Below are 13,006 nucleotides of genomic sequence, written 5' to 3' on the forward strand. Positions count from 1 at the left end.
GACCACAAAGAGATAAAAAGGAACTGCAAAGAGGCTCAAAATAAGTACAAAAAAGGCAACAAAGAGACACAAAAGACTACAACAAAAACCCCACTAAATGACTGCAAAGCAACACGAAATTACCTCAGAGGAACCCAACTGACTACAAATGACAGAAAACAACCACACACCTCAACTGACCCTGAACTGTCCCAGTTGCTCTCCATAGCCCCCCACAATACCAAACAGAATAAATTTGTTGAAGAAAGCCGGAAAAAAGAAGAAGAAAGGAAGAAAAGAAAACAAGACAAAGGTAGACATGGAGTATATATGCAATGTACAGTACCAAAAAGTTATCCATGTTGTCACCATTTGACATGCAATCTGTTTGCTGCTTGATAACTAGCAACTGGCTGTAAGGGGGCATATTGACACCTACTGTGAAGGAGTCAGACATACTTCTGTCAATACATCAATCCTTCCCCAGTGCTTGCATATTGGGACAACAACAGTAGTCGAATTAAATGGCCTAATCATGCTTATAACCATAGGTCGACTTAACTGGGCACATAAACATAACTGAGTGTGTCTTGCTGCTTTGTAGGAGAGGTGGTGGGGCCCTTTGCATATCTGTGCCCAGGGGGCCTTTGTCTCATAATCCACCTCTGGTGACTGAAGGTTTCATTGTTTTACTGTTTGAATGTTTGCCTTAGTGTGCAGTATGAACATTGCTGAGTGAATAGCAGCCGTTGTGCATCTGTCTGGTTTCTGCAGTGCTATAAATAGCTCTCTGCAGCCACTGTTGGAGAGGTAGAAGTGCGGTGGGCCAGAAGGTCAAGCTGCCACATATGGGTGCTCCAATATGTCTTGTAACCCTTGTGTTATTTCTGCATTCTGGCCCCTGGTCGTCTGCCATGCTGGAGCAAGTTTTAGCGGCAGCATTTCAGACGAGAGCAGGAGCCAGAAATCCTATAAGTCACTCAGTCAAGTAGAATCGCTAGCTCCACTTCAGCTTAACCCCACCTTTAAAAAGATGCCCATTGTGTCTGTGTGTGCTTGCAGGCAGCCTGAGTGAGGATCCCTCCCATCTGTGAACCGGTGGGCGTGTGACGACATCACCCCCTCCACCAGCCCCATCCCTCCCTCCTTTCTTCCTTTTATGCGTCAGACCAATCGGCGCCCTGAGAGATACGGTCACGTGAGAATCCCCCCCAGTCTCGGTTACCATGACAACGAGCACTGGTCCAGGCAGCATCTTGCTGTGGTGAGAAGAAAGGGGGGAGAAGGCGGGAGGAGAGACGGGAAAAAAGGGAGGGAGGAAAAAAGAAGGAGAACAAACCCCAGCCAGAGGAATACCTTGTGCCTGTCTTCCCTCTGTACAGTAAGTACTTTGCCTTAACCTTCTTTCATCAGCTTCATCACAGGTGGATGAATGGAGATTTAATGCAGTCCATTGTCATCAGTGTTAGATAATGTGATATGGCAGATGCCTTTGAAGATTTCAGGCATGACATCATGTGTAATTCCTTTGTTATGTTGGGAATGTGTTCAGACTGCCTCACCTTAGGCAAACAGTCCTTTGTCTGCATGCTTTAGTCAGTGTCCACTGATCCCCAGTCAATGGCTGATGACAAACCTCTGTTGGTGAACAGAGGCGTGGTGGGAACCAAGGTGCTTACTACAATTAGAGGTGGTTTCATAATGTGGCGAAACTCTCTGATGTCTTGTGATCCAGCATCCTGCTCCTGACTCCTGATCAGACTCCTTTTTTTCACCTTTCCTTCATTGCCACTCTTCCAAGTCTTCCTTCTTCTCTCTCTCATTTTCACACAAGCATCCCTGGTTGACATCCTGTGTCCCCCTGTGGTTTGTTTAATTAGCAAATCCGTGCAAATCCAACTAGGACAGCTTGTTCTGATTGGAGACCTCATATGTGGAACGTCCTTGTGGTGGCAGAGACAGTAAGCTCTCCTGGCTGCAAGTCCTCATGCAGTCAAAATGTTGCTGTTTTTAATTAGCATTAGAACCTCATATTAGTATCCCAGTGAGAGACATGACGCAATGTTAGTGTTTTAAATTACACAAGAAAGAGCTATATTTTTATTATGCGCATAACCTGAACTGCAGATATATTTTGTTTTTCATCTTGGAACTATCTCATTAATTTATTTAATAATAAGGTTATGAAATCCTTGTTTTGAGTTGCAATAAATTATAGAGCTATTATGCACTTAGACAGGTATGCAGGGGTACAGAGCCAAGTTTATCATATGCTACAAGAGGAAGTGAGAAGTTGGGTTTTTTTACCACTCTAAAAGAAAGCATTACGTAACCCCTTATAATAAGCAGGCTGGGAGCTACACTAATGATTATTTCATTTTCCACCAAAGACTGACATTGCCGGCAGGACAGGACTTATATGAGGAAAACAACATCTTACTGCTGAACCAATCCATGATAACCTGACCTATCCATAATAATCTGGGTAGCATCTGGCATTACATTATGCCTAATTCAGTTCATATCCCTGTACCTCTATCTTATTAAATATTCTTTTTTCCTCATTCATCTTATACAAATATGTAGGCAGAACAGACTTTTTAAATCCCCTGTCAAATGTTGAATGAACAGAAATAATGTATCACTGATCCTTCCACGTGGCTATCTTCAAGTTTGAGTTTACACAACAAGTTTGTGAGGGATTACAAATGCCATGTGTCTCTGTGTGCGCTGAAAAACCAGCTACACAGGCCTATCTGTCCAGTGACAGGAGGTGACAGGGAGGTGTCCACCTTGCGGGATGCTTAGGAAGTAAGACTATTATGTGCAAAGAGATGATAGTAGCAAAAAGGTTTCTCCCTCCAGTATAATGCTCCGTGATCAAAGTGGATGGACTTTGTTTTAGTCATATTTTGAGATTTCTCTGTTTTTGCTAGCCTGCGATCCAGTGGCAATTTAAAGAAGCAGTGACTTTGATAGTTGAGCAGGTTTCACAAAGGGCCTGCATGTCATTGATCTCTCATTTGGATCATCCAAAACACTTAAGATGATCATTACAGCTTTTAAAAGCTTCTCTGGATTTGCTGTGTGGATTGCTCCACCATTGATGTGTACAATGTGTTTCTTCATTATGATTTTAAGTCTTGGATTGTGTTGTGATTGTGACAGAACAAAGTAGCATATCAGTGATGCATATTTCTGTCTGTGGGAAGCAGTCAGAGACTCACCATACTGTTTTCCATGCAATGTCTTGCCATTTGAAAGCAATTGTTTGAAAGTTATAATTTTCCCAAGTTGCAATCTTAAGTGGTTTTCCACTAAGGCAAACTTCAGCCGCTCTGAAACCACGGCACAGTCCATGTCTATGCTCTGTTAGAAAATAAACAAATGGGCTTTGGAATTCAATGGAAATTCTATTTTTTTTGAGATTTCATACAATGGAAAGCATGCTTGCAAACAGGCATAACAAAGTCATTGAGACTGGGTAAAAGCATCAATGACTTAATGTCACGCAAACTTATCCCCTCTCAGTGCTGCCTACTGTACTTCTTTTACAAAGCCCATGTAATACTGACGGGGGCCACAAACACTTTTCTCATTGAAATAATCTGTTAAGTCCATAGACTGTATAAGTGATGGATGTGGCTACCATGACAACATCCAGTTGTTTTTGGACTCTGTTTTTGAAGCCTTTTTGTTCATTATATTGGCCGATGTCATGTTGTTTTTGTGGAGCCAGAAGTGACCATTTCTGGATGACAGGTTTAAGCTGTGGAGGAGTGAGGGGTGGATCTGACTTACACACTGTAGTGACCGGCAGAGACAACTCGCTGACAGACTGTCACACAGGCAACCCCCCCTTAAAGATACGTAACTTTGGGCTTTGGCTCCCATACAGTTGTTCAGGATGTTGAAATAAGCAGTTGAGACCAGAAATGTTTTTTGTACCAGGCTGTAAACATGTTTATATCTGCTGTTAAACTGGGCTTTTTAACATGGAGATCTATAGAAATGTAATCTGTTTTGGAGCCAGCCTCAAGTGGTCAGTCGATAGACTGCAGTTTTTGGCGCTCCCGCAACAGTGTAGACGTAGGAGTCCATGCATTGCCTGAAAATAATAATTACAGTGTTTTCGGTACCTCAGAATGAACCGTACATACAAGGGTGTCCTCTTCTACAGAGTCCGTCATGTTGTTCTACTAAACACTGGCTCTAGATAAGGCCTGTTGTGTTTTCGCGTCAGCCACAGTAGTTCTCCTACACGCTTGGCACACGGGAGAAGTTTAAGATCTGTAATCTCAGAAGCTACTGAATCCTACTCACTGGACCATTAAATTAACATACAGTTTTCATAGAGTTTAATTGTATTGACATCTATCTGGCTGCTATCACCCATTTATTGTTCTGTTTAATTATTTTCATTACAAATAGAGTGCCCCATGAACAAGACCTAAAACCTGGTAATGAGTTAGCATTTCGGCACCTCCAGGTCCCTCGTCTCAAAATCCAACAGTTCTTTGAATGGGTTTTTGGTTGCCTGAAATAAGGTATGTGGTTAACACAAGCAATAAAACTTTCACATTTTGTTCTACAACATCATATATGTCAGTAAATACCCAACTCATGAACTTTGAAGCTTAAAAAAGTTGGTTGCTAAAAATGGCTCAATGAGACTACATAATGTCATCAAGCCGATATGAGTCAAACACAGCTTGTTGTTGTGGTGACATGAAGTATTTAATTTGGCTTCAAATCCTTCAGAGTAGTGTTCTTATGCGAAGATTATTTTGCTGAACAAAACATGTAAGTATCATAAACATTTTTTAACCACAGCGCTTTTTGTCCTGCAATGATCCAAAATCCAATGGAAAAATCCCACATGCTTTTTGAAGACGGAACAGGCGGATGCTAACTTCCTGGTTGACCTACAGAAATAGCGATCTGTGTAGTTTAGTGATACATACCTGTAAGAAAAAAGTTAATAATAGAGTTTGATTTTATTGAAATCTATGGGACTGCTATCACTCATTTATTGTTCTCTGCCAATATTATCATTAATAGTAAATTATCATAAAGCTGTGTAATGGCCATCAGTTGTTGACATTAATCTGTTTAAAGGTTTCATGTCAAGTCAAGTCAGTAGCCTATTTATTTAGGGTGCACAATTACAAAAGGGTATCAAGGAATACTTCAAGTCAGGGGTGTCATACATATGGCCGTGGGCCAGAACCGGCTTGCCAAAGGGTTCATTTTGGCCCTCTGGATGACTTTGCAAAGTTTGATTTCAAAGAAGTCATTAATACCAGAGCCCAACCTATTGTATCTCAGACAAATTAAAAAGTAAATACAACTAAATTGAGAGGAAAATGTCTTTATTCTTTGATTTTTTTCGGTTGCTGGGAAAAAAAGATAATACCTGACAGTGGTACATTTCAGTTGAGGACATATCTGACTATATACAGACACCAAAATCAAGCATTTTTACTGCATAATTTAGAAATATTCCAAAGTAAAAGTCCAACAGTTCTATCTTTAAATGTGTTCAAATTTGAAAGTCGGGGCGCTATAAAAAATGCTTTATAATTCCTGACAAGACGAAATAGTTGCGTTCAGGACATCCCAAACTACACTCATACTGAAAATGAAGCATTTTTACTGCAGCCAAGTTTGGTAAACTGTAAACTATCAGATGGATTTACTGGTCTCGGTCCACTTGACTGCATGTGGCCCCGAACTTAACATGAGTTTCACACCACTACTTCAAGTAAATGGAAACTGTAATTAAATGATAGATTCCCGGCTTTAATGTAAAACGCAGCCTGCCTTTCCTTGTTGTGTAAAGCGGTTTTGATGTTTCTGACACCACGTGAAGGCAACAGCACTGCTGCGTCACGTTGGAAGAGACCAATCGGATTAAACTGAGTTAAAACACGCAGGCTCACTCCAAAGAGAAGTGGGGGTCTCTCACCTTAAAATTTCAAATAAACTCTGATCATTTCCAACATAACACACTTTCGTCAAAATATAACTTCGTATAGTGCGCTAAAGTCTTGTTTCACAACGAATTGCGATAAAATAAATACGTTTGCGAGGCTGCAATAACGTGTTGTCATTTATAGACTTGCTCGCTCCCCCTCCTTGTCCTGCTTTTGGTTTTGACCGATCCCTCTCTGTCAGTTTCAAGTTGCGCCTTCTCCTCCGCTGTGTGGCTCCTTGCTCTGGCCTTAACGAGCATTACCCTCTTGAAAAAATACACCACCTCTGTGGATTTTACGGGGAAATCTGTATCTACACACGGAAGATGGATTCTTCTCCGTCATACACGGGTGGATTATAAACAAGCGGGATTCAGAGGTAAGAAGAGATGTTGGTCCCGATCGCCTGACAAACACGGTGCATTTTGTAACGTTACCCTGGGATCCGTGGACTGCACCTCTGCACGTTTGGGAATGTCACGGTCTGCTGGTTTTAATACAACAGCTAACGATTTAACTACGCGGCCCTGTAATAAATCTGACATTTTTATCTGCATTGTACACGCACGCTGCTGTAATGGTGCATCAGTGCTCCTCTGCCAAGCCCGTTTTTAATTGAGTTTAGCTATCAGCCTGTTAAGGACTGAAGGGGATAGCCTGTGGAATGTGGTGCATAGTGGCAATATTTACCTTCAGTCAGTCATACTGAACTATCCTCATCTTAAACACAATGAGCTGAAAATATTTTTTTTTTTCTTGGGGTTTTGACTTCATGTTATTGACAAATATCATATTGAATTATACAGATATGCCTCATTCAAATAACTTGACATCTAAGTTTGTGAAGAGTACTTTTGACAGCATGTTTTTTGTAATAACAGTCATAACTGAATTAGGTGACAAACGTTAATTATATGCATTTGATGGGACTCTCAGGTGAGGTTAGTTAGTTAGTAAATTAGTCATGATTTTAGTGTCATGCCATTTGTGGGATGGGCCAGAAAGCATCACAATACCAAGCATGTGTTATCTTCCGGTTTTACAGATATATTATGGCCACAGCTCAATTTATATCATGGTCGTGTTTTGTTTGTGTATGAAACATTTATGTTAAGATTTTATTACGCCATACTAGGGTTGAAATAGTAGCCTTTAAGATTTTTATGGTATTGTAATTGTCAAAAAAAATATTGCAGTTTTACAGTATTACAGAATTATTATTTATTTATATATACATTAGTAGGGATGATAATTAATCGACTATCAGTGAATGGGTCCTTAAGAATTCAATGGAACATGTGAAATTTAATCGATCAATCAATAGGCTATGCAGTGCTGTCAGAGTATATGCAATATGTAGCCATGAGCTTTGATTGAAAAAATACATGTGGTAATATATGAGATAAGTAAAGTAATATTTTCAAGTAATGATTAATGGAATATTCAATCTTTGATGCATTATTGATGCATTATGTTCAAGGCAAGGATGTAGATGATGTTGTTGCTTTAACAGTCTGAGGGATGAGGGACAAGTTTGACCTCATGCTATAATGAGTCACACTTTAAGTCTCTAGTGATGCATGCTTTTATTTGATGCGTCTGTTTTTGGTCTTGTTGAGTGACTGCACGCTGACTTCCATAACAGTAACAATACCATATTATTCCAGCTGACCCAGATTTGACCATACATCACCACACAGCAAGTCAGTCTGTGGCTTAGTGGAGGGGTAAGGTCCTGACCTGACAGGACTGAGACTCTTATCCTGTCTGCAGACTGATGAAGCGTTTGTCGTATTGAACAGTGATATTGACTGTAGCAGCTTTAATGCTAGATTTTGGACATCTCCTCTGAGGTAACAGGGTGTTGCGAGTCAGGCAGACGATAATTGGGATGTGCCGCCTCTGTCAAGACACATGTGCTTACATAACTCACGCTTTCCCTCTTAAGAGATCAGGATGTGGAGCAGAGAAGGAGGAGGACGTTTGCTTGGTGGCTGACTCAGCACAAGACAGAGCTGGATAAGTCTGCAGTCTTCGATGCAATGACAGGATTGTGTTGGACTGACATTTGCAGTTTTGTGGAAGTGGTTAGACTGCGGCACTGAATCCCTTACGATTTAACTATGTAAAAATGCTGTGTGAAAAAAAGCCCCAACACATTGCTTTTTATGTCACTGAGGTGCGAACAAGAGTCTGAAACATAATTTGTCAATCTTGTCCATCCATTTCCATCCATTTCCATCTGTTTTGAGACAGAACATAATAATATTGCAGTATCCTTGTGATAGGGTGGACTCATGCATTATAGGATCTAAATAACCTTAAAATTCTGAAAATTAATGAATATTTTATATTTATGATTAAGACTGATGTTGGTTTAAAAAAAATAACTGAATGAGTGTAGAAAATAATATTAATTTATAACATTTTTTTATAGCCTGATTTTGAAAATTGCATCGTGTGCATGGAGCGGTATGACTGTAAATATTTGACACTGAATAAAAAATAATAATGTGTAAAAATCAATATTGCTGCTAATCACTGACATTACCCAGCTTGTGATAATCACAAAAAAATCTACATAGCATGTAGTATATTGAAAACAAATCTCTTTTTTTTCATCCAAAAACATAGTGGAATCATAACAAAATTATGGCATTTAAAGGGTTAAACTGCCCAGCATAACACGTGAGGCTTATTTAACTTTTGATTTTAGATAAAAATGCCATCCGCTGCATCTGTGGAGCGTACTGTGGATATATAGAGGAAAGAGTGAAGCTGAGTCACTCTGACCTCTTGCTGACGGTCTCTCAGAGGGAGAAAGTGAGTTCCTGTCTAGCGCTGACCCCCCCCCAGACCCTACAAATTACCTCAGATTTGGAAACAAACTGCTAGATGAAAGGTACAGAGGGAAGGAAGTCCTCTGTAGGCAGCTCCTGCTGCGTCATGGGCGGCTGGATGTACCCCGACTGTCAGGTTTTAGCTTGGAGGTCTGTTGCTGTGGTTGACTCATGAGAAGCTCGCTGGGCTTTCATTGATGTCAAACCAATGTGCATACTGTGGTCTGCAGAAAGTCCTTAAAAGGAATCAGTAAGGAGATGCTAATGGCATGGTGTTAACAGTTTGAGGGCTGTGTCCTGAAGCAAGCACTTACTGTAAGGAAATCAGTGTGTTGGAAGACCGTTTACCATGTCTCCCCTTCAACTGTGTCCTTAACTGAATGAGGTCATGTGATGATTAGCGTATTCCTGAGAGTTGAGTCAGACACTCATTGTAAAACAAATCATCCTGGTAAAAGCCATTAAGACACCATTAAGGTCAGTAGGTTACTGCTTTCAGAGAAAACCTAAGTCAGAAAGTGCCATCCCATATCCTGAAGTTTTGAGACCCTGTAAGGACATGTGAGATGACTGATGAGTTGCTATCTATGTCACCAATCTCTTTCCTCACTCACCAATACACTCTTTAACTTCATGTAGATCCATTTGTTGCACTAAAGACAAAGCCACCGGTCTAAGCTGTGTGTGACCCCCCCCCTGTCCATTTGCTTTGGTGATTTCTTGCAGCTTCAGATTAAAGTCTTACTCTCTGGCTGTTGCTTGTACCTTGCAGGTCAGAAGTAGGGCAGTGTGACAAATGCATTCCTGAAGCTAATGAGACTGTTTACATTTTACCAGTCTGCTGACCCTTGAACGCTATAGGGGAGCCGCACAATCTAACTTTCCCCTCTGTGTTTGACGAACGACAGCGATTGTTCAGGACGTAACGCATTTAAAACACAAAGAAAGTTAGTGCTTGAAGTTTAGAAATGTCAAACTGCTTTTATAATGTGGCTGTAAAACAGTGTAGAGAAACAGCTCATTGGTGACTCATGAATTGCATCTTGTACGTGATATCTGTCATGTGTCAAGTTATGCCCATCAAAGTTCCAGCGACACGTATCCAAATTATTGCAGGTTTATAGTCCTAAATGGAACTTGCATTGACTCTTTAAGTTTCATTCATGTGAAAGGTGCTGCTTATAGTGAAGAACCAAAAGACAAATGTGACCCAGCTCTGTAGTTTCCTTCAGTTCGATGGAAGTTTTCTGACATTTTTTTAAGGTCATTGTTTGCTAAACAAGTTGTTTGTCCCCCAACAGTTGTCCCCCACCTGCCCAGTCATCCGTGACACCTCCCATTATGTGCGAGGTTAACCACAAGATCCCCCATGTTTTCACTCTTTTGCAGTCGTGTAACTGTTTTCTCTGCTCCTTACTTTAACCCCTGCCACACCAAACCTAAAGTTAGCCATCTCGAACATAATACCTAAACACAATGGAACCATTTCTAGGTGTAAACCGTTGACTACTCAAACAGACTCTTTACTCCATATGTCAACTTAAAAATCTTTTAAGGAATGTTTGAAAAACAACTGTTGAACTTTGCAAACAGGGGGCCACAGCTCAACTTTGGTCATGTGATTTTGTCATATTTGTCTGAGCTCTGTGTGTGTTACCTGCTGACGGTCATGCATAGTGAGTGCATGAGCATTATAGAAGTTACTGCTGCCTTAAAGGGACAGTTCAATCCCCAAATCCCAAATACAGATTTTTTTCTTACCTGTAGTACTATTTATTTATCTAGATTGTTTAAGTGTGGCTTTTCGAGTGTTTGAGACGTCGGCTGTAGAAATGTCTGCCTATTCCGAAGTATAATGGAACTAGATAGCACTCAACTTATGGTGCTCAAAGTGCCAAAAACACAATAGCAATGTCACTTTAAAGAATTCATGACTTGATACTCAGGATAATTGAGTAACCTTGTTGTGAGCCGTTTCATGTTAGAGCTATTTTGTGTTTACTGACCGACCAACGTCCTCCCTGGCTAAGCTGTAACGGACGATTTCTCAGTGATGCTCGGAGATTTGGTATGCATGCTTCCTTCTGAGGGGTGATACGGATGGTGGGTGCAGTTTGGTAAAAGAAAATAGTTCCTACGTGAACCTGCTCACAACAAGGTCTGCGGATTATTCTGAGTAACAGGGCCATGATCTCTCATATGAGAAATTGCTGTTGAATTTTTCACATGTATGTTTATTGGCACTTTGAACACCACAAGCTAAGTGCTGTCTGGTTTTATTATATTGAGAAGGCAGACATTTGGATGGCTGATACCTCCAGCATTCGGGAACGCATACCAAAACAATCTCGACTGATAAATAGCACTAAAGGTTAGAGGAAAAATAAGTCTTTTTTTATTTTTGGGGCGAGCTGTCCCTTTGAGCTGTTTAATATCCCTCTGAGAAGAATACATTTTCAAAGTGTCATACTGACTGATAGTTATTGAGAAACAGATGATAATTCTGCCTTTTCCACTACTCGCGTGTTGATGTCTGAACTCTGGGACACATGATAAATCAGCCATGTCTCTGTACTCCCACAGGCAAGAGAGAGCACTAATACAGGTGTTTTCAAGCAACAGGTAGATGTAGCCTGATAGATTCACTGTAACTAGTCAGGTCTTATTCTGATACAGCAGCTTTATCTTCTGACACTTACATAACAGCTTGTCCTTTTTCAGCGATTAGGCGTCAGGAAGCGTCTAACAGCTGCTCAGCCTATAGTCGTGAACCTCCCTCTCATGTCAGGCCCTTTCACTCCAGTAAACCGTCCGTTCCTCTAGAGACCACATCATATTTCACATTCACTCTCTGTGTGGAGGAGCCCGGGGGCCTTGTAATCAGCCTATCTGGACAAGAGATGGATTCTTGTTTGGCAGGCTTGATGGAGAAACAAGCCCACTAAATGTTCTTTCCCAGAAGAAAGTAAACAAACCTACACAGGCCTTGTCTCCTGGTCATTTTCCCATCAGAGTCTGTCTGAGAGTCAACCAAGTTGTTACCTCTTTGACGGTAACGACCTGTGAATCTGAAGTCTTGTCGCTGTAATATTAGTATGAGCAGGTAATTGGAGGGCTTGGGTTTGTGCCCCCATGAGACTGTACCTGCTTAATTATACAGAGAGATGCTAAGCTTACACCTGCTTCAGGGCCGCAGCTGTCTGAAACACTTCCCGGGACTCACTTTCTGAATTTACCAGATAATAATCTTGTTAATTCTGACAAATGAGAATTTTATTCAGGGGGTAAAAAAAACAGAATATTTTAACACAAAACCTTTTCTCAAAATCCTGAAAATAATATTGTTGATTCAGAAAAACAGGGCAAGTTTGGATTTAAAAAAAGTATATATATTTCATTGTGTTTTATTTATTTTTTCAAAATGTACAAATGACATGGTCACAAATTGACAATACAAAAACACCAGTTTACATTATTTATTTTTGACTTATTTTTTAACAGACAATAAAATAAATGAGCGCTTAAGTATTCAAATAAAAATGTTACTACTGAAATGAAGTACAATTGAATTAAAAAAAAAAAGAGACAGGTTAGTATTAACCACAATAATATTGTCAATTTTAACAATAGGGAAATCATACAGTCCATCATACAGTCATATGGGATGGGATATTAATTTTTATATTTTCTTGTGCGTAATTTTTTTTTTTCTCAGGTGAATGCATTACACTTCTGTAGATTATAAATCAGTTGCGACACTGTGTCTTGTTGTGTCTCAGTTCTTCGACAATGAAAAGAATTTCCTGTTTGCATTCATTAAAGCTGGGGACTTCCCAGTGTGACTTTTCACACTGGCATTAATTCATTGGGGCTCTGCTTTCATCTACTCCACCTCCTTTCCTGTTAAACCTCACTGTCTACATATGGAAACATACAGCCAAGTCCTTTTCATCTAGTGTGAAAATCAGTGCTGCACCTGTCAAACACTTGATTTGATCACCACCTGCATCTTGTAATATGTGACAGCAGGGATTAAAGTGTAGTCTGGGAGGAATCTGTTTTCATGCTTTTCTTCTGTAAAGCTTTCAGCATCATCCTTCATGACTCTGTGTGGGTGTTCAGTTACCTTCCGACTGGATCAGCTTCAGCCCTTCACAGAAAGACCGACCGTCCTCTGGTCCTGAGTGCGCTGAACTATTTAGTGGATCTGGC

The 13,006-nt window shown here is 40.4% G+C and overlaps 1 protein-coding gene across 23 annotated transcripts in view; it reads left to right on the plus strand.

The window, feature by feature from the left end:
- The window catches only part of mical3a (microtubule associated monooxygenase, calponin and LIM domain containing 3a), a 107,076-nt gene that overhangs the window by 25,535 nt on the left and 68,535 nt on the right, over positions 1–13,006 (plus strand). For 22 of the 23 annotated variants that reach the window (XM_088080077.1, XM_088080078.1, XM_088080056.1 and 19 more), the window contains exon 2: positions 1,042–1,360. The gene's annotated coding sequence lies outside the window, so the exon portion shown is untranslated. Of the gene's footprint in view, positions 1–1,041; positions 1,361–6,167; positions 6,334–13,006 lie in introns of those variants that run through there. The other variant, XM_088080057.1, reaches the window with a different exon arrangement.

The sequence above is a fragment of the Plectropomus leopardus genome, chromosome 7 (genome assembly GCF_026936395.1).
Source record: "Plectropomus leopardus strain MGB_pleo_1.0 chromosome 7, ASM2693639v1, whole genome shotgun sequence".
NCBI classification, from domain to species: domain Eukaryota; kingdom Metazoa; phylum Chordata; class Actinopteri; order Perciformes; family Serranidae; genus Plectropomus; species Plectropomus leopardus.